Source organism: Triticum dicoccoides, chromosome 5A (assembly GCF_002162155.2).
Source record: "Triticum dicoccoides isolate Atlit2015 ecotype Zavitan chromosome 5A, WEW_v2.0, whole genome shotgun sequence".
NCBI lineage: Eukaryota > Viridiplantae > Streptophyta > Magnoliopsida > Poales > Poaceae > Triticum > Triticum dicoccoides.
Genome location: NC_041388.1, coordinates 361,363,922 through 361,388,513, shown reverse-complemented (window position 1 = coordinate 361,388,513; position 24,592 = coordinate 361,363,922). Strand labels below are relative to the sequence as shown.

General features: G+C 55.9%; 1 long non-coding RNA gene and 1 pseudogene across 1 annotated transcript; one reads left to right on the top strand and one right to left on the bottom strand.

Annotated features, from left to right (window-relative positions):
- Nucleotides 1-596: 596 nt before the first annotated feature.
- LOC119297342 lies at nt 597-1,946 on the bottom strand. Its single transcript, XR_005145624.1, has 3 exons — nt 1,791-1,946; nt 963-1,648; nt 597-821 (listed from the first exon to the last, which is right to left on the bottom strand). It is a non-coding gene; the product is annotated as an uncharacterized LOC119297342 (long non-coding RNA).
- Nucleotides 1,947-20,057: 18,111 nt separating this feature from the next.
- Nucleotides 20,058-24,078, top strand: LOC119301525 (annotated as a pseudogene).
- Nucleotides 24,079-24,592: the final 514 nt, after the last annotated feature.

Sequence of the window (24,592 nt, the reverse complement as noted above, 5' to 3'; positions counted from 1 at the left end):
ATATAGCACATCAGAGCCATCATCTCGTCTCAAGGAACCTCTGGAACTTTTAAATATTTAAATATTTATATATGACCATAACAAAATATCATTTGAAAATTGTATTATTTGCAAGCAATACAGAAACTACAAGGAGTAGGATGATACTGGGTTTATAAAACCAACATACACTCCTACCTAATTATGATGCTCCGTTAGCATAAACACCTTTTACTTTTGTTTCATCCTTCATATCTCTCACATGAATGATAAACCCGCATATATTGCCTTTAAGAGTACTGTTGCTTGGAAACGAAGGAAACAACAAAGCTTGAATATGCCAGTGCCATGACTCTTGGTGAAGATGTGACATGGTCAATCCAGTTCTGGTATTTATCCATAGTCCACACTTTTCCCTACAATCCCAAGTCTGAATCGACAAAATAAGGAATCCATAGACCTCACTTCTACACCAATTTTTGTACAGGACTAACTGGAGCTTGTGCTCGATTCTTTTTGATTGCTATAGTAACAGAGCAAATAAAAGGAATACAACATTGAGAATAGAACATATACCCAAGCATGCAGTTGTTTACCATATATTGAGGTGCTTGAGATTACACTAAAAACTATCCAACAAAATACCATAGAAAGGTTGCTCAAAATAAACAGTATGGCATGATGGCATAGAGGAATGCCACATGAAAATACAGTAAGCCCTGCAGTTCTGTTTCTATGCTTCTCTAATACTGAAAGCAATAGCCAAATATCATTGTATAGTTCTTTCAGGGTGTCAGGCTCGCTTCAATGCACCTGTCGGCTGATAGAACTTCAATAGGATACTGAAAGAAAAAGAAATTTATAGCATAAAAATGTACGCACAGATTTGGTAGATATAGATTCAAATCTAGTCCAAACGTCATGATCCATTGAACCTTGCTGCATCCCTCGTAATAAGGATGGCCGGGACTAAGAGCAAATACCTCTCATGCAAGGAAGTTAGAGGACACTCATAGCTTAGGAGTAAATATAGCTTTCATATTCATGGAGTCAGCCACAGCAGCAAAGATGCGCAACACTGCAGCAAGGAAGAATAGCACATAACTGCATGATGGACAGAAACCATGTCAATCCACTTCAGTCCGTTCCCTGGAGAAAACATCACGTCACGTCCATTCAATCAACACGGAACTGAATTGTGCAAACAATTCACTGTGTTAAATGGAAAACACAAACTTTCAGGTTTAACAATTCACTAAGTTGGTCATTATTAGTCTCAGACAAATCTAAACAATTTACTAAGCATATATGCATTATAGCTTCAATGCATTGGACAGCAGAACAATTTACCTTGTTGCCTGGGACACTGCCCTTTTTAGATAACTATGGCTACTATGCTATTGACTCATCCAAGTCATGTTCGCCTAGAAAAACAAGGTGTACATTCTCACTTCTTTAGATATCCTCTGAGGGCCTCGCTGGATAGTAAATAACTGTATAGAAGAGCTGCCATAGTTGTCCATCTACAACTTGTACATTTTCACTTCATATAGTAAAATATTGCCGTGTCTTCTAAAATAGTTTTATTGTCGGAGCCTCCCATAGAGTCTTACCATATAAGTTAATTAGCGCTCACACAAATGGCTTGCATCAGAGAATTGAAAATTACCTGCGTAAAAATAGCACATCCACAAGCAAACTAATCAGCATCTGAATGAAATAAACATCACTTTCATCAGAACGCTACCAAAGGTTGAACCAACATAGCAGCATACAATTCTGCCTAAAGAGAAAAATGGTAGAACACATACCGTGAAGAACTCTGTGTTCAGAATCATATGCACTTAGTGGAGAGGAGGGAGGCCTGATTGGATGCAACTCTCCAATCCAGTCCAGGTGAGATGTCACCGTCCACCACCAGGGGGCTCGGCAGGGAGGGGGCGGCGGCGCTGGCTGGGAGAGGTGGGGCGGATGAGTGGTGCGACTAGGCGAGGCGGAAATGGAGGGGACTGTCGAGGGTTTGGTGCGACATATGCCAACGGATGGCTTATCATGGTGGGGGCGAGTAGAACGTCGCCGGTGCCTGGAAACGGGATGAGGCGAAGACATGCATGCCGGCGAATCTTACCCAGCTTCAGGGCTCTCCGGGGAGATAACACCCCTACTGCTGCTCTGCGGGGTCTCCGCATGATCACTATGGCCAAGTGTTTACACGGTTGCTCCTTGAGCTGTTTCTGATGGTAGAAGAGGGTCAGGCTAGCTCTCTCCTTCTATCTGGTATGGTCTAGAACTACTGGGATCCAACCCTTTGCATGGGTGCCCTCGGGGGTTTATATAGGCCTACCCCCCAGGGGTACAATGGTAATTCGTCTGGGCGCGGGCCCATCCGTCAGTGCCTCTGACCTCCGACTTCTCCGCCGACTACTTGGGCCCGCTGACTGGTGGGCCCCGCCGACTGGTCTGGTACGGAGCCGACAGGCCGCGTCCGCCGCGGGCGGGTCTTGCCGGCTGCTGATTACTGTAGCCGTGCTTCTGATGACGCAGGCTTGGTCAAGGGGTCGTGGCAACAGCCCCGCCGCCTGGCGGGCGATCACTGTGGCCACTCCCCACCTTATCTTGATTAATGGCGCGTGGGCCCCGGGGGAGGGCATGGCCGACTCCCCCGGGCCGACTCCCGATGGGTCCGACTGGCGGTTCTCCCGCCGTCTCCCGAGGTCTCGCTGGCTGGTGGGCCCCGCTGCTTCCAGGCCGTACAGACAAGCCGTCGTGGGCACAGGACTCGGTACTGTGGTGCTGATATCAGGGCCGGCCGGGCAACAGTGCCACGCCGCACGAAGATCTTCCTGAGTACGGCGTGTTGTGGCCATGCCTGCCCTTGGTTAGGGGCGGGGAGTGGGCTTCACTGTAGCCACGCCCCTGCCCCCTCCTCTTCGATGAGGTCATGATTTGTTGGAATCGCCGGCCGACTCCCCAAAGCCGGCTTCTCTGGAAGTCGTCCCGGGGACTCGGCCGTGAGCGGGCAGTCGGCCGCCCTGCCGTCGACTCCTCAGGAGGCGGCTCTTCGTCCCGGAGTCTTGAGGGGCGCAGCCTGCCCCGATGTCTTGAAAGGTTATGGGACTCGGGTTGGCCTACCCGTGGCCCATTACTCCGACAGTAGTCCCCGAAGCTGGTGATGCGCCGCGGACGATCGGTCGGGAAGCCTCAGCAGTTTCTCTCTCCGGGTGCTCGACACATGGTCTTGATTGACTTCTGTCGGGCCGTCTAGAAGGAGTCGGACTTGCTCAACTCGGACTTCACTCAATTTCGACTTGCTCGGTATTTCGAACGTCGCGGCGGGATTTCAAGTGGCGTGCTAGCTAAGCCTCCAGGCCGCCACCCATTCTTGGCCTGTCACACGAGGGCACGTGGCCAGGCCATCCTGTCAGCCTATGCGCGCGACGGGACAGGCCCATAGGCGGGGCCCGCCACTACCGCGCCTCGGTGCCCGAGCGGATCCGTTGTGGCCTCGGTGGACGGTTGGGATTCCTGTGGAGTTACTGCGCGCAGTAACTTTACGGGGATCGTGGGGGTTGTGGGGTTGTGGGCGCAGTAAATCCCCACGTCCGCCCCCTCGGCTTCGCAGCCCACGGGGCTATAAGTAGGGGGAAGAGGGGGGCACGCGCGCCCTTCCTTCCCACTACCCCTCGTTCTCTTCTTCCTCGCTCTCCTCCTTCCTCTTCTCTTCTTCGCTCCTCCGCACGCGCAAGCTCTGGCGAACACCGCGGCGACAGCTCGCGATGAGTTCCTCCTCCACTGCCGCGCCTCCCCCAGTGCGCTCCGGCACCTGGGACGGTTCCGAAGTCCATGAAGACCACATCGAGTTCCTCCGCCGGACCCGTCGGCTTCCCGGCGAGGATCGCGTGCAGGTGCGTCTTGCGCCGGAGGGGAGATTTCCCCCGCCCCGCAGGATGGCAAGCGGGTCATCTTCCGCTCGCACTGCCTGCGCGGGCTGGGGCTGCCGGCGAGCAGCTTTTTCCGGTCTTTCATGGAGTTCTACGGACTCCAGCCGCACCACCTCACCCCCAACACCGTGGTGCTGCTGTCCGCCTTCGTGGCCTTGTGCGAAGGCTTCCTCGAAGTCCTCCCCACCCTCGAGCTCTGGGGGAGTTCTTCTTCTCCAAGCTCGGCACCCAGGCCGCGGGCGTGCCGGCTCAATGCGGCGCCTTCATCGTCGTGCGAAGGTCAAGAGCCAACAACCCCTTCCCCTCCATCTCGCTGATAAAGTCGGTGAAGATGTGGCAGAGGTCCTACTTCTACGTCAGGAACGTCGCCACAAGGGGCGACTGGGTCAATCTGCCGGCTTTCGAAGCCGGCCCGCCGGCTGGCAGACTGCCCAACTGGTCGTACCGAGCCAGGTTGCTGACGCCTGCAGGAGCCAGTGCCATCACGCGACTCCGAGAGCTGATGCAGTTGGAGGGTCTGACTGGTCCGGACCTGCTGGCTGCCTTCGTGTCGCGCCGAGTTCTTCCAGTCCAAGGCCGCCCTCACATGATATGCCAGATGAGCGGGCGCCATGACCCGACTCGGATGTGTACCAAGGACATGCCTCACGAAGAGGTGGCCCTCATGGTGAACTACCTTTCGGACAGCAGGCTCCCGGAGGACTGGCGATTCGGTAAGGTGCCGTACTCCCGCGCCGACCCCCCCGCCCATGGTGAGTCGCCTTTCTTTTCTTTCTTTAGATTGTCTTCTTCTTGCCGAGTTTTGTTCTGGCCAGTCGGCTTTGGTTAGAATCCCCTTCTTCACCCACCAGTCGGCACCTCGGGGCCGGCCCGTGAGTTCGTCGCCGACCGGGCGGAGAGCGACGTCGACGACCCCGATCTGGGGGCGGCGGCTCTGGAAGACGACGCTAAGGGAGGAGGAGGGACAACAGGCGACTTCAGGCCCTCGGCTACCTTCGCCGACTGGCCTGAAGACAACGCCGAGGGAGAAGTCGCCCCTCGCCATCGGCCAGGAGCCAGCCAGCCTGGCACGGGCTCTTCTGCCGCGCCGGGCGCTCCAGGCGGCGGGAAGAAGCGCAGGGCCACGCCGAGTTTGTTTGGCAGTCGGCCGAAGAAGCCCAAGGGCTCGGCTGCGCCGACCCGGCGGGACGAGGCAGCCGCGAAGGCCATCCGCTTCCATAAGGAAGTGAAGAAGCCGTCGTTGGTCTCCGCGTAAGTATTCTGTCTTCAAAGTTTTATTCTTTCTTCGTGGTTTGTCTAAGTCTCTGCTTGCCCCTCTTTCTTCAGGGCTCCCCTCTCTTTTGAGCGGGTCGCCGCCGCCTCCGTCATGGGGTCAGCGTAGACGTCCGCCACCACTAGGCGGATTGACCCTGCTGCTGACCTCCGAGAGGCGATGGAGCGGAATGCGCAGGAGAGGCGCAACGAAGAAGAGGCTCTCCGCCTGGAGAAGGCGGAGGCCGACAGGGCGGAGGCCTCCGCTAAGAAAAAACTAGCGGAGGCCGAAGTCGCCGCCGCGGTGAAGCAGCAGGCTGAGGAAGCCACACGCCGCCAGTCGGCCTTGCTCGTTACCCCGCTGAACTCTGCGCCGCCGCCTCCGGAGCTCACGGGGCCAACTAGAGAAGCCAGCGGGGAGAACCTCGTCGCGGAGAGGGAAGGCGGCGACCCCTCTGCTCCGGACGCGAACGTTCCGCCGCCACCTCCGCCGTCGTCTGAAGGCGCGCAAGGCGAGCAGCCAGCGGACCCTCCGGTGCCGCCGACCGAAGAAGAGGCCGTGGCGAGGCTACTCCTCCAAGTCGGCTCGCCAATGCGCCGTCGTCTGGAGAAGGCGACTTCGGCACCCCGCCCCCTGGAAGCCGGCACCGCCAGCTCGGCGGCCCCAGATGCCGAAGCGACGAGCGCCGCACCTGTTGGGTGGGTGCGAGGAGGCGGCACAGGGCCGCTGAACCGGGCGCTCCTGGACGTCCAGGCGAAGCTCCGTGCTGAGGGCGATGCTCTCCAGAGTTGCACCAAGGCGTTCCTAGCGTCGCGGGCAGCCGTCCAGGTATGTTGTTTTTTCTTTGGTCTTTGTTTTCTTGCTCCTCTCTGTGGGGGCGCGCTAGCGCACCCACTGGGTGTAGTCCCCGAGTTTCGGGCCGGCTGCTGAGCAGGCGGCCCGGAACTCCAATTGATGAACTTCTGGGTACTAACTTTGTCTGAAATGCTTGTCACAGGATTACCACAACCTCCGCGTCACTGCCTTCAACCGTAACGTTGAAGAGCTGGGCAAGCGGACCGCCGACTTGGCGGAGAGCCGGAGTAAGTCCTTTTTTCTTCTCTGCCGGGGCGCGCTAGCGCACCCGCGGGCTGTAGTCCCCGAGATTCGGGCCGGCTGCTGAGCAGCCGGGCCAGATCTCCCCGGCGACCTACTTTATTGACGACTGTTGTCTTTCTTCCTTTCCTTCAAGAGCCAACGCTGCTCTTCAGCAGCAGCTGAGCGAAGCCAACTCCGCCCTGCGCGCCAAAGGGGAGGAGTGCAGCAAACTCGCCACAGAGCATGATCCGCTGGCCACTCAGTTGGTAGAGCAGAAGGAGCTGCTTGTGAAGTCGCAGAGGGAGGCGGAGGATACGGAAACCACCCTCTTGGCCGAGTTCGCGAGCGAGCGCTCCTCCTGGTCTGACAAGGAGGCGCTGCTGTCCTCCGGCTTCCACGAGATTGAAGACATCATTGATGGTGAGTCTCTTTATTTTCTTTCTTCGTTGACGCTGAGGGAGGCGGAGGATATGGAAACCGCCCTCTTGGCCGAGTTGACGGTGCCGACGCCTGGTTTTTGACATGCTTCTTCATTTCTTCGTGTCTTTGCAGACTTCTTCCCTGGGCAATCGCAGGCCGCTATCCAAGCCATCGAGGCCGACCGTGAAAGTCAGAGGGCGGAGGGCGCAGAGATCGCCGCGGATGCCCCTCGAACTCTTGACGAGCACATCTTGAGCATCGAGGCTCGCCTCCGGCCGGCTCACCGGATGCTGCGCCGGCTTCAGCGCGTCGGTGCCCAGGCGATTTCCGCCCTTTGGCCGGATATGCAGGCTCCGCGCACCGCCAGCCTGACGGCCAACTGGCTGGAGGTCGCGGCTGGTCGTCTTGAGGCCTGGAAAGGCTCTTCAGCCCGGGCTGGAGCGCGCCGGGCCTTGGAGTTCGTCAAGGCGTGGTACCCGGGGCTGGATCTGGACCGGTTGGCCACGATTCGGTCGGAGGCCCAGCCGGAGCTGGCAGCTGCGGAGGATGCCCTTGTCAAACGTGCTGCGGCGATCGCTGAGTACACCAACACCAGCATCTTCGTCCCTGAGCGGTCTGAAGACGGCGAGGAGGTACCACCGGAGTGGTTTGGGATGAACCCAGACTACGGCGAAGACTCGGCGGAGGTGATTGGCTCCAGCGTTGAGGAGGAGGACGAGGCGTAGGATGGGGGCGAGGCGGAGGCACCAGAAGACGGAGCAGACGGCCAGCCTCAGCCCGACCGCGCCTCCAGCAACAAGCCGCGTGCGACCGACCCGACTGCTGCCGGAGGCGATCAAGCCGAGACTAGCCAGCCGGCTGCCCTGACGCCTGACGCTGGCGCCTCCTCCGACCCTCCGACTCCGTCTGCGGCCTCCTGGGCTGCCGCTGTGTCTTTTATTTTATCTGCTTCAGTAGTCTTTGAAGAACTTGTTAATTTGCACAATTCCACCCGCGGGGTGTATTTTGGACCTCTACTCGACAATTCGGCCAAGGGCCTATGTTATGTAAATATATATATCTATCTTTTCTTGCTCATTGTTCTTTTGGCTGTTTTCCTTTGCCGCTTTCTCTTAGTTGCCTGCCTTGCCAATCGGACAGCCGCTCTGCGGACTGTTGTTGGATCAACTGCCAGGCTACTTTGGGAAAGCAAGTACTTAGCCGTTTTCAATATTGTTTGAGCAAGTTGGATAGAAGACGGCAATCCGACTATCCGAGAGTCCGTTTGTGAGAAAGGCTGGAAGCCGTCTTGAGCTATGTTTTATGCTTTGAGTCCTTAGCCATTTTTCATGCGAATGCCCATTCTGCCTTACTGCTGCCCACCGTACAGTCGCTCTGCGAGCTGCGGCTTCTGACAGGAGACGGCTTAGGCGTTTACACACTACTTGTCCGACTGCAGGAAGCATTTCATAGTGCAAGGCGGCAAGTCCCCGGGCCGACTTGTCGAGCCCGGTGCCAAGCGGCATGACAAAGAGTAACATACTTGTAGGCATACTTTTTATCATACAGACAAAAGAGGGCAGTCCCCGAGCTCGTCTCGGGGGGGGGGGGGGGCGAAGTCTTGATACTTAAATACAAAAGGTAGCGTGGTACATACTGCATCAACTGTAAAATCTCCGGAGGAGATTTGCATTCCATGGCCGCTCTGTCTCCTTGCCAGAGTCGTCCCTCTTGCGTGCTCGGGGCTTCTGAGTGTCGATCAGGTAGTAGGAATCGTTGCCCGGTACTTTGCTGATGATGAAAGGGCCTTCCCAAGGCGCGGACAGCTTGTGCTGGCCGGCTGTTCGCTGGATCAGCCGGAGCACAAGGTCACCTTCTTGGAAAGATCTTGGCCTGACCTTCCTGTTGTGGTATCGGCGCAGGCTCTGCTGGTAGATGCTGGACCGGCTGAGTGCCAACAACCGGCCCTCTTCCAGCAGATCGACGCCGTCTTGTCGCGCTTCTTCTGCTTCGTCCTTGGTGTACATGGTGACTCGTGGGGAGTCAAACTCTATGTCTGTTGGGATGACGGCTTCGGCACCATAGACGAGGAAGAAGGGCGTGAAGCCGGTTGACTTGTTTGGAGTCGTGCGCAGACTCCAGAGGACGGCTGGCAGCTCGTCGAGCTAGCAGCCAGCCGAGTGCTCCAGATGCTCAATCAACCGAGGCTTGATGTCGGACAGGATGAGGCCGTTTGCTCGCTCCACTTGGCCGTTTGACCGCGGATGGGCGACGGACGCTAGGTCCAGTCGGATGCCCTGTGTTGCGCAGAAACGGGCCAAGGCGCCTTTGGCAAAATTTGTGCCGTTGTCGGTGATGATGCTGTGTGGTATGCCGTACCAAATTGTGATATCGGTGATGAAGGTCACGACAGTCGGATCGTTCAGTTTCTTAATTGGCTTCACTTTCACCCACTTGGTGAACTTGTCCACTGCGACAAGTAGGTGAGTTAAACCACCTCGTGTTGTCTTCAATGGTCCCACCATGTCTAGGCCCCAAACTGCGAAAGGCCAGGCAATGGGGATGGTCTTGAGCGCAGAAGCCGGCTGGTGCGGCTTGGAGCTGAACTTCTGGCACCCTTTGCATTTTTGGACCAACTCCTTGGCCTCTTCCAAGGCAGTCAGCCAGAAGAAACCGTGCCGAAAGGCTTTGGCGACGAGTGCTCTTGAAGCCGCATGGTGGCCGCATTCGCCTTGATGGATGTCTTTAAGAATCGCCTGGCCTTGCTCTGGCTCTACACAGCGCTGGTAGACACCAGTGACGCTGCGCCTGACCAGCTCTCTGTTGATTATGGTATAGGCTGCCGCCCGGCATTGTACTTGCCGAGCTGAGGTCTCATCTGTTGGTAGCTCTTTGTTCACCAGGAATTTGAGGATGGGCTGGGCCCATGAGGGTGCTGCTATTTTTTCAACTACCAGAACTGTGAATTGGACGAGGGCGGCTGGGCTGGGAGGCGGCGGGTTGGAGTCAACAGCCGCTTGCTGGGTTGATGAAGTCCCCAGGCCGACCAGCGCGGTCCTTGGGCCGAGTTCTGGAATCTTTGAGTCCGCCACCGCAGTCCCCGGGTCGGGCTCGACTATGGCGGCTTTGGAGTCACCCGCCAAAGTCCCCATTCCGACTGCCGGAGCTCTAGAGTCGGATCCGCCGTCTTCGGGAGGAGCCGACACAAAAATGGAGTCTGATTCTGGTGAAGGTTTGACAGACGGCTTGAGGAGGCGTTGAAGGGCGACGCCAGAGGGTATTGCTTGGCGGGTAGAGCCGATTCGTGCCAAGGCGTCTGCTTGGTCATTGTCGTTTCTTGGCACATGGAGGAACTCGCACCCTTCGAAATACCCGCTGAGTTGCTGCACGAGGAAACGGTAGCTCGCCATGTTTGCGTCTTTCGCGTCCCAGTCGCCAGATGACTGCTGGACCACTAAGTCCGAGTCGCCATAACACAAGATCCGGCGGATGCCAAGTTCTTTGGCAAGCCCGAGCCCGTGAATGAGCGCCTCGTACTCGACAACATTGTTGGAGGCGGCAAAATGGATTTGCAGTGCATATTTGAGCTTGTCGCCTTTAGGAGAGGTGAGGACGACGCCGGCTCCCAAGCCGGTGCGCATCTTGGAGCCGTCGAAGTGCATCCGCCAATGGGTGAAGTCAGGTGCTGGAGGCAGGTACTGGGTCTCGGCCCAATCGACGAGTAAGTCGGCCAGTGCTTGTGATTTGATAGCGGTGCGGGGCTGGTAGTAGATGGTGTAAGGAGCCAGCTCTATGGCTCACTTGGCCACTCGACCAGAGGCATCTCGGCTACCGATGATCTCGGCAAGTGGAGCCGTGCAGACCACTGTGATTGGATGCTCTTGAAAGTAAGGCTTCAATTTCTTGGCAGCAAAGTGCACGCCATAGCACATCTTCTGGTAGTGGGGGTAGTTCTTCTTCGAGGTCGACAGTACCTCGCTCAGGTAATATACTGGTCTCTGGACCGGTAGCGCCTTGCCTTCCTCCTTGCGCTCTACTACAATGACTGTGCTGACTACTCGGCTGGTGGCAGCGATGTACAGGAGCATAGGTTCCTTGGGAGTCAGAGCCGCCAGGACGGGTGGAGTAGTCAGCATCTTCTTCAACTGGTGAAAAGCTTCGTCCGCCTTATGGTTCCACTCGAAAAAAGTGGTCTTCTTCATAAGTTGGTATAAGGGGAGAGCTTTCTCGCCCAGCCGACTGATGAATCTGCTGATGGACGCTAAGCAGCCGGTGAACTTCTGCACATCCAGCAGTCGGCTGGGTACCTCCATTCTCTCGATGGCCTTGATTTTTACTGGGTTGCATTCTATGCCGTGTTCAGAGACCAGGAAACCTAGCAGCTGGCCGACTGGTACTCTGAAAACACACTTCTCGGGGTTGAGCTTGATCTGGAACCGGCGCAGGTTCTCAAAGGTCTCCTTGAGGTCTTCCAGCAGTGTTGCATGCTTTTCCGTCTTCACCACCACGTCATCCACATAAACGTGGGCGTTCCTGCCGAGCTGCTTGAGGAGGCACTTCTGCATGCAACACTGAAAGGTGGCGCTGGCATTCCTCAAGCCGAACATCATGGTGAGGTAGCAGAATGCTTCAAACGGCGTGATGAAGGCGGTCTTCAATCTGTCAGCCGGGTTCAGCTTGATCTGGTGATATCCTGAGTATGCATCCAAGAAACTCAACAACTCGCATCCGGCTGTGGAGTCTATCACCTGATCAATTCTTGGTAGAGCAAATGGGTCCTTGGGGCAGGCCTTGTTGAGGCTCGTGTAGTCAATACACGTTCACCACTGCTTGTTCTTCTTTAGCACCAGGACCGGATTTGCCAGCCACTCCGGAAAGAAAACTTCCATGATGAAGCCGGCTGCTAGGAGTCGGGCTATCTCTTCTCCGACAACTCTTCTCTTCTCTTCTGATAAGCGGCGCAGGGGCTGCCTGACCGGCTTTGCATCTGATCGGACATGTAACTTGTGCTCGGCGAAATCCGTCGGTACACCTGGCATGTCTTTGGGAGACCATGCGAAGATGTCCCGATTCTCACGGAGGAAATCGACGAGCTCGCCTTCCTATTTGCCGTCGAGGTTTGCACCTACGACGGCGTACCTCTCTGGGTGCTCCGGATCCAAGGGTATCTTCTTTGTCTCTTTGGCCGGCTTGAACGAACCTTCGGCTTCCGACTCCTTTGGGTCGGGCGATATCTCCGGCTGCTTGCCGGCCATTGCCACAACTCGTTCAAGGAGTCGCTTCTCGGCTGTGATTACCAGGGACTCGGCTAGCCGACTGCTCTCGGCTGCGCAAGCGGACGACTTCCGGTAGTCGCCGGCCACAGTCAGAATTCCCCTGGAATTGGGCATCTTCATCTTGAGGTAGGCGTAGTGGGGGACCGCCATGAACTTTGCCAAGGCGGGTCGGCCAAGCAGCACATGGTATGGGCTCTCAAGGTCCACCACCTCAAACCAAACAGGCTCTCTTCAGAAGTGATCTTTGTCCCCAACGAGGACGTCAATCAGGATCTTGCCGATTGGTGAGCAGGAAAGCCCAGGAACAATGCCGTGGAACACAGTCCGGCTGTTCTGAAGCTGTCTTTGCTTGATTCCTAACTTCTCCGTGGTGTCCTTGTATAGGATATTGATGTTGCTGCCCCCCTCTATCAGAACTCGCGAGAAACGTGCGGCCCGTTTGTCCGTGGCAAAGGTGGCGTCTAGGACCAAGGCGTAGGAGCCCGGACTCGGCATCACTTCTGGGTGGTCAGCCCTGCTCCAGTTGATGGGCTTCTCAAACCAGTGCATGAACTCTGGCGTCTCTGAGGCTACTGCGTTCACCTCTTGTCGCTGCAGCCGCCTGCTGCGTCGATCATCAGCCACACTGGTGAACACCACATAGGCTCCATGCTCTTCAGGGTATTCGTCTTGTACTGTGCCGACTGGCCTGACTATCGGCTGCTGGGGCAGAGGCGGAGGCGGCTGCCCAGCAGGTGGGGGTGGCAGGAGGCCGTCTCCCTTGGCAATCCTGGTGAGCCAGTGGCACTTCCGAGTGGTGTGATTCGGCGGCTTCGCGCCGCTGTGGAACTTGCAAGGTCCATTCAAGGTCTGCTCATAGGAGAAGGCCGGCAACCAGTTCGGCTTGCTGCCTTTCTGTCGCTTGGGCAGAGGCTACTCTTCTAGCTGCTGGGCTTCAACGGTCGCGGCCTGCTGGCTGCCGGAAGCCGGCTACGGGGTCTTGCGCTTGTTGTCGCCGGCCGGCGTCTGCCGCCGGAGTTCTTGTAGCTTGAGGAGCCACTTTGCCAGTCGTGCTGATTTGAATTTCTGCCTTCATGGAGGAGTCGGCTGTGGCGTACTTGTCCGCTATGATCAGCAGCGTCGAGGGTTTCTGGCTCGTCACAGAGCAGCTTGTGCTTGAGGAGGGTGCCTTCTCGGCACCCGGCTGTGAAGTACTCGATGGCCTGCACCTCGTGCACGCCCTCGCAGGAGTTCCGGAGCTCAGCCCAACGCGTGAGGTAGTCGCGGGTCGACTCGTCAGGACCTTGCATGCATAAGGAGAGCTGACGAGGCTTGGGAGGACGCTTGTACGTGTTGGTGAAGTTGCGGACGAACGCTTCGGTGAAGTCGACCCAGCTGTTGATGTTGCGGGGCTTTAGGCTGTTCAGCCATGTCCGGGCCGTGCCCTCGAGCATGAGCGGAACGTACTTTACGGCGACACGCTTGTTGCCGTTTGCTATGCTGACAGCCGTGGAGTAGTCGACTAGCCAGTCTTCCGGCTTCACGGAGCCGGTATACTTGGGCGTGTCTCTTGGGAGCGTGAACCCTCTGGGAAAGGGCTCGTCCCGAATGCGGGGCCCGAAACAAGGCGGACCCAGCTCGTCTTCTTCTTCCAGCGCCAGGGACTGGTGAAGTCGGTCGATCCGGTGGCGGGCGTCATTCTCTTCAACTCCCTCTCGGCGGCCAAGGCGGTCACCGAGAGTCGGATGGTCAACAGGCGGCGGGGAGACTCGCCTCTCCTTGTGGGGAGGGGGAGGCGGACAGTCATCCCGTCGTTCCACTGCTCTCGGGCGGCCATCTCGGTCGCGCTCTATGGTAATGCGAGTCCGACTATGGCTGACAGCCGGCTCCTTGTCCTTTCTTCCTCGGGCGCCGCCAGTCGGCATCCGAGACGTCGCAGCTTGATCTCGGTGCGGGTCGTCGTTTGGCCGCTGCGGCACCTCCGTGCGGCAGCCGGCCTCATTCTGCGCGGCGGCCACGTCGAGGAGCTGCTGGACTCGCTCCATCATGAGGCGGCGTTCTTCACCCTCGAAATTATCCAGCTCATCCGCCGCTGCCTGGGCGGCTCGGATGTTCTCCGCCGGTGTAGCGTACACGGGGCGGCTAGCCCCAAACAGGCTGGTGATGGCTACGTCGCGCTGCTGGACCGCGCCAAGGCGGCTAGGCCCTGCCGGGGCCGGTGAGCCGCCGACAGCGTGATCCATCTCCCGCTGGTAAGCTTCTGACAAGCGTCTCATGCTGGCCAGCTTCTTCGCGCCTTCAACGAGCTGAAGGCGGCGCGCTTCTAACGTCTCTGCGTCAGCATCTTCCGGAATGGGCGCAGTCAGGTCTTGCAGCGCCGCGCCGAGTGAGTCAGGTGCTCCTCCGCCAGGGAACTCGTCATGACTGATGACTAGCACCTCAGTGACGGTGCTTCCATCGCTCTCTGCGTGGGGGAGAGGTTTGTCGTAGACCACCAGGTTGGTGGGGAACGCGTCGACCGACGCGGTGTCGGAGTCGACCAGCATCGGGTCGGTGGAGCCTACGAACTCCAAGTCTACGGCAGGCTCGCCGGAAACGTGGAGTTGATCGAGGAGGCCCGCGAGGAGGTCCTCGGGGCCGCCCGCGCCTGCGTCGGACGCAGGTTCGTCGGAGAGGTGGACCTCGCCGACAAGTTCGGCCAAGGAGCTGGCGGCGCAGGCGATCTCAATGCCGCGCAGCGCGTCGATGCAAACTTCGCCTGGCGTGCCTGGCTGGCTGCGCTCGCCAAGGAGGAAAAGGGTTCCCGTCCAGAACAGATCTCCGGACGGTGGTGCACCATGCCCCACGATGGGCGCCAAATGTCGGGGGTTTGGTGCAACATATGCCAACGGATGGCTTATCATGGTGGGGGCGAGTAGAACGTCGCCGGTGCCTGGAAACGGGATGAGGCGAAGACATGCATGCCGGCGAATCTTACCCAGCTTCAGGGCTCTCCGGGGAGATAACACCCCTACTGCTGCTCTGCGGGGTCTCCGCATGATCACTATGGCCAAGTGTTTACACGGTTGCTCCTTGAGCTGTTTCTGGTGGTAGAAGAGGGCCAGGCTAGCTCTCTCCTTCTATCTGGTATGGTCTAGAACTACTAGGATCCAACCCTTTGCATGGGTGCCCTGGGGGGTTTATATAGGCCTACCCTAGGGGTACAATGGTAATTCGTCTGGGCGCAGGCCCATCCATCAGTGCCTCCGACATCCGACTTCTCTGCCGACTGCTGGGGCCCGCCGACTGGTGGGCCCCGCCGACTGGTCTGGTACGGAGCCGACAGGCCGCGTCCGCCGCGGGCGGGTCTTGCCGGCTAATGATTACTGTAGCCATGCTTCTGATGACGCAGGCTTGGTCAAGGGGTCGTGGCAACAGCCCCGCCGCCTGGCGGGCGATCACTATGGCCACTCCCCACCTTATCTTGATTAATGGCGCGTGGGCCCCGGGGGAGGGCTCGGCCGACTCCCGACGGGTCCGACTGGCGGTTCTCCCGCCGTCTCCCAAGGTCTCGCTGGTTGGTGGGCCCCGCTGCTTCCAGGCCGTACAGACAAGCTGTCGTGGGCACAGGACTCGGTACTGTGGTGCTGATGTCAGGGCCGGCCGGGCAATAGTGCCACGCCGCACGGAGATCTTCCTGAGTACGGCGTGCTGTGGCCATGCCTGCCCTTGGTCAGGGGCGGGGAGTGGGCTTCACTGTAGCCACGCCCCTGCCCCGTCCCCTTCGATGAGGTCATGATTTGTTGGAGTCGCCGGCCGACTCCCCAAAGCCGGCTTCTCTGGAAGTCGTCCCGGGGACTCGGCCATGAGCGGGCAGTCGGCCCCCCTGCCGTCGACTCCTCAGGAGGCGGCTCTTCGTTTCAGAGTCTTGAGGGGTGCAGCCTGCCCCGATGTCTTGAAAGGTTATGGGACTCGGGTTGGTCTACCCATGGCCCATGACTCCGACAGGGACCGGTCAGATTCGGTCGTCGCCATCGTCGGTCTGGCTGGGAGGAGGCCGGCAGTCGCGTGGGACGGTCCGGCGGAGCCCTGCAGTGCGGGAACAGAGAGAGAGAGAGAGATTAGTGAGGAGAGGGAGAGAGAAGGGAGGAGGAGGATGCTGGGTGCGGCTGACCGGCAGAGGACGTCGACGGCGGCTTGCAAGTGCGTGGGCGGCGACCGGAGGCGGGGTCGGCTCGGGGCGATCGGGAGGAGCGGCGGCGCTTGCTACGATCCGTTTTTTTTCTTTTTGAACTGACCCATTCTTCCTGATAAGGCGTGATTCGGGTGGAATATTTCTGAAAATCACGGGCGGGGCCGCGGGATCGGGATCAGGCTTGCCTGCTCCCTCCCCATGCTCCCATCCGTGCACCCACTCCATCCTACGGCTGTCTTTTTCTCTTTTTTCTTTCTAATCTAATCATCTCCCCCCTGATTTTAAGGAGGTGGGGCAAAAGGCGCCCAGCTTTCAAGACGATGATAATAATTAGTCAACTTTTTCCAATATCATGGAATAGCATGGCCCGGGGCTAAGGTAACTCCAGTGGGAGAGCCGTGTTATGGGTGACCTTATTGCACGGTTCAGAGAGCACTTGTGTATGTGATGCAAGTGAAGGGCCTTATTTTGTTCCAATCAAACCATGCCTCATATGCGGGAGCACGGATGGGCGCACGCCGGGGGAGCAGGCAAGTCTCGTCCGCGGGATCGAGGACGCGGAGCGCTGGAGGATTGGCAGACGATGGCGTCTGTTTAGCAGAACATTTAATCTGAGATGTTGATCTAAGTGATAAACCATTGGCGCAATATGAGCAGTAAGATATGTGTAAATTGTTCTGATCGAAGGGTCGTGGTTATCCCGTGTACAGTTTGTTGTGTGGCATTAAGAGAATTTACGTTTGCTCATTTAATAGTAGTATAGGAAAGGGAAGCCCATGTCTAGAAAACTTAGCACAACAACGACGATGAAGATAAAGTTCCATGTTAATGTTAGCCTACTTCAGCCCCATTGCACACCGAGTAACAAGAACGCGAGAAAAAAAATCAGTGAAAGTATAATAAAACTAATTGGTTATTTTTTTCTTCTGAAAAGGAGGTTAAAACCCCCGCCTCTGCATCAATCGATGCATACGACCATCTTTATTTATTATTCAACCAAGGTCTAATAAGAACATACATCAAGCCACCCGAAGTCACCACTCACACCTACAAAACTCGATAATGTGGAGTGCTCTCACTTTCATATCTAAACCAGTGTCATTGCTGATCTATCCACATAACGTATCGGAACGAACAACCGGTGCAGCAGACCTAAAGTGTACACCACATGCACACGTTTTAGACGTCGCCATCATCATCGGACGGTTGAACCATCTTCAGGAGAGAGATCCGCATCATCCTTGCCAGTCCGTCCAACCGTTGATGCCACCATGGCGCCCAACGGCGCCACTGCCCTGCGCTTGTCCATCCAGACACGTAGATTCTGGAAGATCTGTCGTGCATAGCACCTACCGACCAGGCATGACACAGCGTAGCACCTGTCGGTCAGGCATGACTTGACATCTCCATCGAAGCTCCGTGCAAGACGAAGCCGCTCCACCTCCTGCCTCTGTCTTCCAACGCTGCTCCACAGACGATGCTCCCAAGAGAGAAATGACACTGCAGTACCATCATCGTTTGATCTGAAAGACCAGATCCTAGGGTTTTTCCTGGAGCAGCACGAGTGGGTTGACAGTCATTGCACGACGATGCTTTCATCAAGGTAACGACGCAGAACGCCGCCATCGCCTGCCATCGGCTCAGTTTTCACCGGCAACTATGTCTTCCCGACTGGCAGCCGGAACTAGACGACGGATCCCAAGATCTGACCATCCAGCCTCAGGCCGACCACCTCCGACGGAGGAGATGGCCACCACCGCCGGCTGCATCGGCCAGATCAGATCTGACCAGAGGTGCCGCCAAGCCGTCCACCAGGCCCTCCACGCAATCGCCGATCTGAAGCCGAATGATGCGCCACCGTAGCATAAGTCACCGCCGCCCGGGCCAGGCAAGCCACTGCCCGTGACCGGGCTGCCCGACACGCCGCAACCTTGAATTTTTATGGGAAATGGTAAGGATATACTTGTAGTAGATTATGTGTGTCTATAATTTCAAACCTCTGTGATGCTCCCTTGGGTTAAAGGTTTGAGCTGAAGATAATCAAGTTACTTGATTTATGTGCTGGAAAGTGTTCCATCATTCCCTTAGCCTGATGACACATTATCTTGCTGAAGTTTTTTCTATGCTTTCCAATGGGGGAATGCCCAGATTTGAAATAGCCAATGTTTTCAACGAGTGAATGCCACATTCTCAGTCTGGTGCTGAATCTATGTATTCACATCTTTCTTGAAGTAGCTTGGGTCTATTATTATTATTATTATTATTATTATTATTATTATTATTATTATTATCACTAAGCATGATATAGACGAAAAATATCTTACATGTTTGCTGCTCCAATATAGTATTTGTAGAACTTTTTTCATATTTATTATAAAAAATTAAAAAGAGAGGGTGCGGCAACGCGCACCATCAATGATCTGATCAGTTATTATGGCGATCAACTCCTTCTAGCATGGTAGTTAGATTTCAGATCTAGTACACACTACTACTAATTCTCTCAGATACGTCATGGCTGACATCAGAGCTAGTGTAGTTTTTTTTCTATGTAATGTTTGTCTCCTGGCAACTAAGTTGAGCTTATTAGTTTAGTTTGCTGCTAGATGGAGTTAGAGTATCATGTACTATTTATATATTTCTTATAAGCACTTAACTTCGTCCAACGCGACCATCATTGTAAGCGCTACGGATAGAAAACTAGACCACCCTTCTGGTCCTTGCTCATGTATCGGTCATGCAGGGACACATGTCATTAAGAACAACTCTGATTGGCAAGGGCCTTAATTGCCACAGCTTCGATGTTTAGAGGGTGCTTGGATACAAGGGACTATTTTTAGTCTGACTAAAAGTAGTCTCTTTTAGAGGCTAAAGTTCCAAGCACCCCTGACTAAAAAGAGGCTAGGACTAGTCTTGAGGCTAAAATCTTTTAGTCATGAGAAACCTACTAAAATATGTATTAGCTCTCTCTCTCCTCATTTAATTCCTCTCCTTAGTTCTGGATTGGAGGGTTTGGAGGATAATAAATGCTCAATAACTAGATTTTAGTCTCTTTAGTATTTGGATCCAAGCATGGGTGAGACTAGCAAGTTTTAGTCCCACTACTTTTAGTCATGGGACTAAAACGTATCCAAGCATAGGCTGGTTACAATGGGGAGGAACTTAGGAGTAACATCACATACTTCAATACAACTTTGCTTATATGGCACATATTTAATGAAGAAAGAGGTGCTTGTGGTAACTAGCTAAGTTACCGGAACATCACACACTCCAAGAAACAATGAGTCTATAACCTAATAAATACATCGTTGCATGACACTACATAGATGTTCCTACCCACTATGGAGGTAATAACATAGTCTAGGAAAATGTGTAAGTTACTAGTTTATGTTCTCGCCCATTGTGACCAGGCTTAGTAGTATATGAGGCAAAGTCGAAGCATATTCAAATTAGGTTCGTGGCATATCCATTGTAAGGAATAGTCAACGGGGTTCATGACGTGCCTTGATACTGGCATGCTACTTTCCCATACGTATGTGGGATTCATGTGATGCAGACCCACGATGTATATACTATCATGTACAGTATGTGGTGTCTTCGATGCATGATTTCCTTGGCAAAACTTGGAGATGCATGTGTCTATGTCTCTACGGTGTGCCGGTGTTTGATCTTTGTTGCGCAGTTTGGAATGAGAATGCAAGGCGAGCTCAAAGTTCAAACCTAAGCAGTGCCGGGCTGCTCGTGAGGAGCAGGTCTAGTCAACATGATCCATCCATCCATCCAGAGTCCAGCTAGCTTAGCTAGCCCCGAGATAAAGGTGCCCGGAATATCCCTCCACACGGGCCCGCCTGCCAGAGAAGCGACCGTCTTCCAACTGCTTCCGATCGGCGTTGTCCTTGTCTCTCTTGTCTCCTCTTCCTCCCGCAGCTACCCTTTGGCTTTTAGGTGCAGGCAGCAAGTAACTACTCCTACCACCAGTCGCACTCCAGGAAGACGTAGAAACTAGCCTACCTCCGTGTCACCGCTCCCGCCCAGCCTCCTCGCTGTAGATCAAGGGAAGGAAGATCGATCAAGTGAGCAGCTCAACGACCGGTCAAGCAAGGAGGATCATTATGGCGGAGGCAGGCGGCGTTGGGCGCAGCGGCGAGGATGATCAGGGCGGGGAGGAGGAGCGCGGAGGGGGAGCGGCCGCGGCGGAGGTGCAAGTGTACTGCGCGGTGGGGAAGGAGGCCGGGAAGGAATGGAGGGCGAACCTGCGGTGGGTGCTGGCCAACTTCCCCCGGAGCCGCCACCGCCTCGTCCTCGCCCACGTCCACCGCCCGCCGCACCGCATCAACATGAGTAAGCGTACTACCACTACTTGTTTACCTCTGCTCTGAAAATACTTCTATATTACTCTTCCTTCCGCCAAGGTTAACGCGCTCGAGCTCCAACCAAAGCTCCCTGCACTGCAAAATTACACGTAGTACAGCGTCTTTGGGAGGTTAATTTTTCTGTCATGTCCATTTCTAAGATGTCACTTTGTAAGCACAGTACCTTTTTGGTTTTTACGCTTTTTGTGTGTCGACGAGGAATCTCGTGTGTGGCATCGCCGGGCGCACGTACGGGCTGACGACGACCTTGCCGCTTGTTTGTGCAGTGGGGGCGTGGGTCCCGGTGAGCCAACTTGCGGAGCACGAGGTGGCCGCGTACAGCAAGCTGGAGGAGGAGAGGGCCACCAAAGCCCTCGACGTCCTCATCGACATCTGCGCAAGTCAACGGGTTCGTTCCTTCCTTCGTCCACACCAACTCCTCCTCCCTTCGTTTCTTCTGATGATGAGGCGATCCTCATTTTGATCCCCACCACCGAGATGCTCGACTGAACAGTCGCGTTCGATCGGAGCAGGTCGACGCGCGCAAGGTCATTGTGTCGGGGGACGACGCCGCGAGGGGCCTGGTCCAGCTCGTCGACGACCATGGCGTTGCCGAGCTCGTCATGGGCGCCGCCGCTGACCGGGGATACACCAGGTACCCACCTACCAACCACTCTGCTACCTCTAGACTCTAGTGTCAGTGTGCGTGTGCGTGTGCGTGCGCGTGTGGATTTAGAGATGATCGATATTAGTTACTGGAGTATTCCCTAGTCAGATATGAAGATACTTTTGTGATTGCGATTGTGATGGATATGGTGTGTGTGGTTGTTAGGAAGTTGCGGGCGCCCAAGTGTAAGAAGGCGGTGACGGTGCAGCGGAAGGCCAACCCCTCTTGCAGGATCTGGTTCGTCTGCAAAGGAAACCTCATCTGCACTAGGTATATGTATATGTCTGGACATTTTGACACCTTTCAGCTCACTTCGTTTCATATAGATATTGCCTAGAAAAACAAGCTGTTTCACCTAGAGAGTGCCGAGTAACAGAAAGAGACCAAAATCAGTAATAATACCACAAATCATCGGATGGGTTTTAATAGAAAGTTTACTTAGTAAATTAACTGGCACATTTCATGTTGTTAATGCCATCTACCTGACCTTTGCTCAGGGAGGTCAGCCAGGAGCTGAACAGAGCAGAGCCATCCACGGCTAGCTCCAGCCCCAGATCGGTCGCTTCTGACTACTCGAGATCGAAATCGTCCCCGCCGCGCCTGACCATCCACGGGGACGGTGACGGCGAGCTGTTGGGGATGCACCACGACTCGCCCGATCCGATGATGGCGGCGTCGCTCCGCCGGACTCCGAGCAGGGACGACAGCGACAATGCCACGGATCACAGCATCGAGGATTTCGCTCATGAGGGAGCCGCTGAAGGTGGGTCGTCGGCTGTCGTGCAGTTACTGCAAGATGTCGAAGAAGACCCGCCGAAGCCTTCGCACGATGGTTCAGCTTCGGTATGTGCAGGCATTTCAAACTAAGAATTTTTTTTATCTGAACAACAATGTGGTGAAATTTCCTCCAAAAAAAACAAAAACAATGTGCTGAAATTTAAAAAAACCATGGGCTACGATCGTGTGATCATGTCGGCGTGGTATAAAATATTCTTGTGTGATGGTATTGTCAGGAGGAGGCTGGCGACATGGAAGATGCTTTGTACGAGAAGCTCAAAGACGCGATTATGGAGGCCGGGAGCCTCAGGCACGAGGCGTACGAAGAGACTCGCCGGCGGCAGAAGGCCGACCGGGACCTGGCCGACGCGTCCATGATGGTAAGTTTCTGAATATAATAAATGAGATAGCTTTGCTTCGATCAACGAGTCAGATTCTCGACCATCATCTGATTTTGATTGGGTGCAGGCGAGGGACGCAGAGAGCTCCTACCATGGCGAGGCGAGGCGCCGGAAGGAGATGGAGGAGAGTCTGGCGAGGGAGCGCGCGGCCATGGAGCAGGAAAGGCGGGACCTGGACGCCCTTCTCGAGAAGATACGGGAGGTTGATGACCGCAGCGCCGAGCTCGAGCTCCAGATCACCGACTCAGGGCGCGTGATGAGCGAGCTCGATGTCAGGATGTCGGAGTCGTGCTCTGTCCTCGACGCGCTCAGGCGGGAGCGCCGAGGAGAAGGGCCTGCGGCTGACGAAGAATCCATGCCTGCGGTGGACGGTGGTGATCAAAGTGTGAGTTTCTTGCGGCTTGGTTTGTCGGAGCTGGAGGAGGCGACCGATCGTTTCGACGAGTCTGCCGTGATAGGAGGCGCCCGTGCCGGCAGCCGCGGCCGCGTGTACAGAGGGAGCCTCCGCGGCATGAGCGTCGCCGTCAAGATGATCTGCCCCGACGTCGCCGTCGACGAGGCGCCGTTCGGTCGTGCAGTGGACGCCATCGCCAGGGCGAGGCACCCAAACATCGTCGCGCTCGTCGGCGCGTGCCCGGGGGCGCGCGCCGTAGTGCACGAGCTCGTGCCGGGCGGGAGCTTGGAGGACCGTCTTGGAAGAGAGGCGCCGCCACTGCCATGGCACGCGCGGTGCGGCACCGCGTACCGAACCTGCTCCGCCCTGGCCTACCTCCACTCGACGGCAACAGTGCATGGCGACGTCCGGCCAGAGAATATCCTCCTGGAGGACGAGCGGTGCTCCTCCAGCAAGCTCGCCGGCCTCGGCATGCCTGGTCTCGTGGCGTCGCCACAGCTCCCGACCGGCGTGGCGCTGCCGTATGTGGAGCCGCGGTACCTGGCGACGGGGGAGCTGACCCCGCAGTGCGACGTGCATGCGCTGGGCGTGGTCCTCCTCCGCCTGGTGACGGGCATGCCGGCGTTCGCGGCGAAGAAGGCGGCGCAGCGCCGCCGACGGGAGCACGCCCTGGCACGAGGTGGTGGACGCGACTGCCGGAGGGTGGCCGATGGAGCGCGCCACGGAGGTCGCGCTCCTCGGGTTGAAATGGTGCGACGCGGTCGAAGCCGGAGGACCACGCCGCGCGGCCGAGCTTCTGGATGAGGCGCTGAGCGTGCTGGAGGCCGCGACGGACGCCACGCCGGGGAGGACGTGGTCGTCGCTCTCGGCGTCGACGGCGTCCGACAGCGGCGGCGCTCCGTCCTACTTCCTCTGCCCGATACTCAAGGTATGCACATGTGCATTCGATCATTCACATGCGCGCGGCTTTCCGAAACGATGCAGTGATGAATAACTGATGTGATTTCGCAGGAGGTGACGAGGGATCCGCAGATCGCCGGCGACGGGTTCACCTACGAGGCGGAGGCGATGAAGGAGTGGCTCGGGAGCGGACACGACACGTCGCCGATGACCAACATCAAGCTTCCCACCGAGGAGCTCATGCCCAACCACGCACTCCGGGCCGCCATACAAGAGTGGCGACACACGAGGCCTATCACCTTCCATCGGTACCAATTATAGATGTGAAATTCAGATTGTTCAAACCATGATTAGCATTTAGCAGGAAAAACGTTCATGCGTTTGAAAAGCTAGAAACGATCACATGGTTTTGCTTCCAAACGTGTTCTTTGTGTCCTTATAGAGAGCAATGTACAAAGAAAGGCGCAATTTTCATGATGAACATGCAATTGACCAATAGAGGATTGCACCGTCGATTTTGCGTATATGAGCAATTGTAGCAGATTCGACAAAATTTGGATTGCCAAAACTGACAAAAGGACGATCGCCAAAAACTATGTAGTCTGACGCATAATCCCGATAACTGGTGCTTACCGCTTGAAATAAGCGGGTAGCTACCTAAAAAAGGTTCAACAACTCAAAAGTAAAAAAAAAATGGGTGCTTAAAATTTTAGCCCATTTGTGGGACTCAGACGTCTGTGAGACACCTTTTCCCCCTCTTTTCTTCATCGCATCTCTTCATTGCATCGAAGTGCCCGCTGCGCCGTGCACAAACGCATCACACACACAACATACTTAGAGCAACTTTAGCGGTTCCCCTAAAAGCTATGTTTGAGGAGATTTTTTTCTGGTTTGACGAATTAAGGCATATCTAGCAGATCCCCTAAACCAATAATCTCTCAAAAATGTAGGTCTGTATTCCTTAAAAATAATCTTGCCTCGGTTGGCCGAGATCATCTCGACAAACCAAAGCATGTTCATCGTAGGC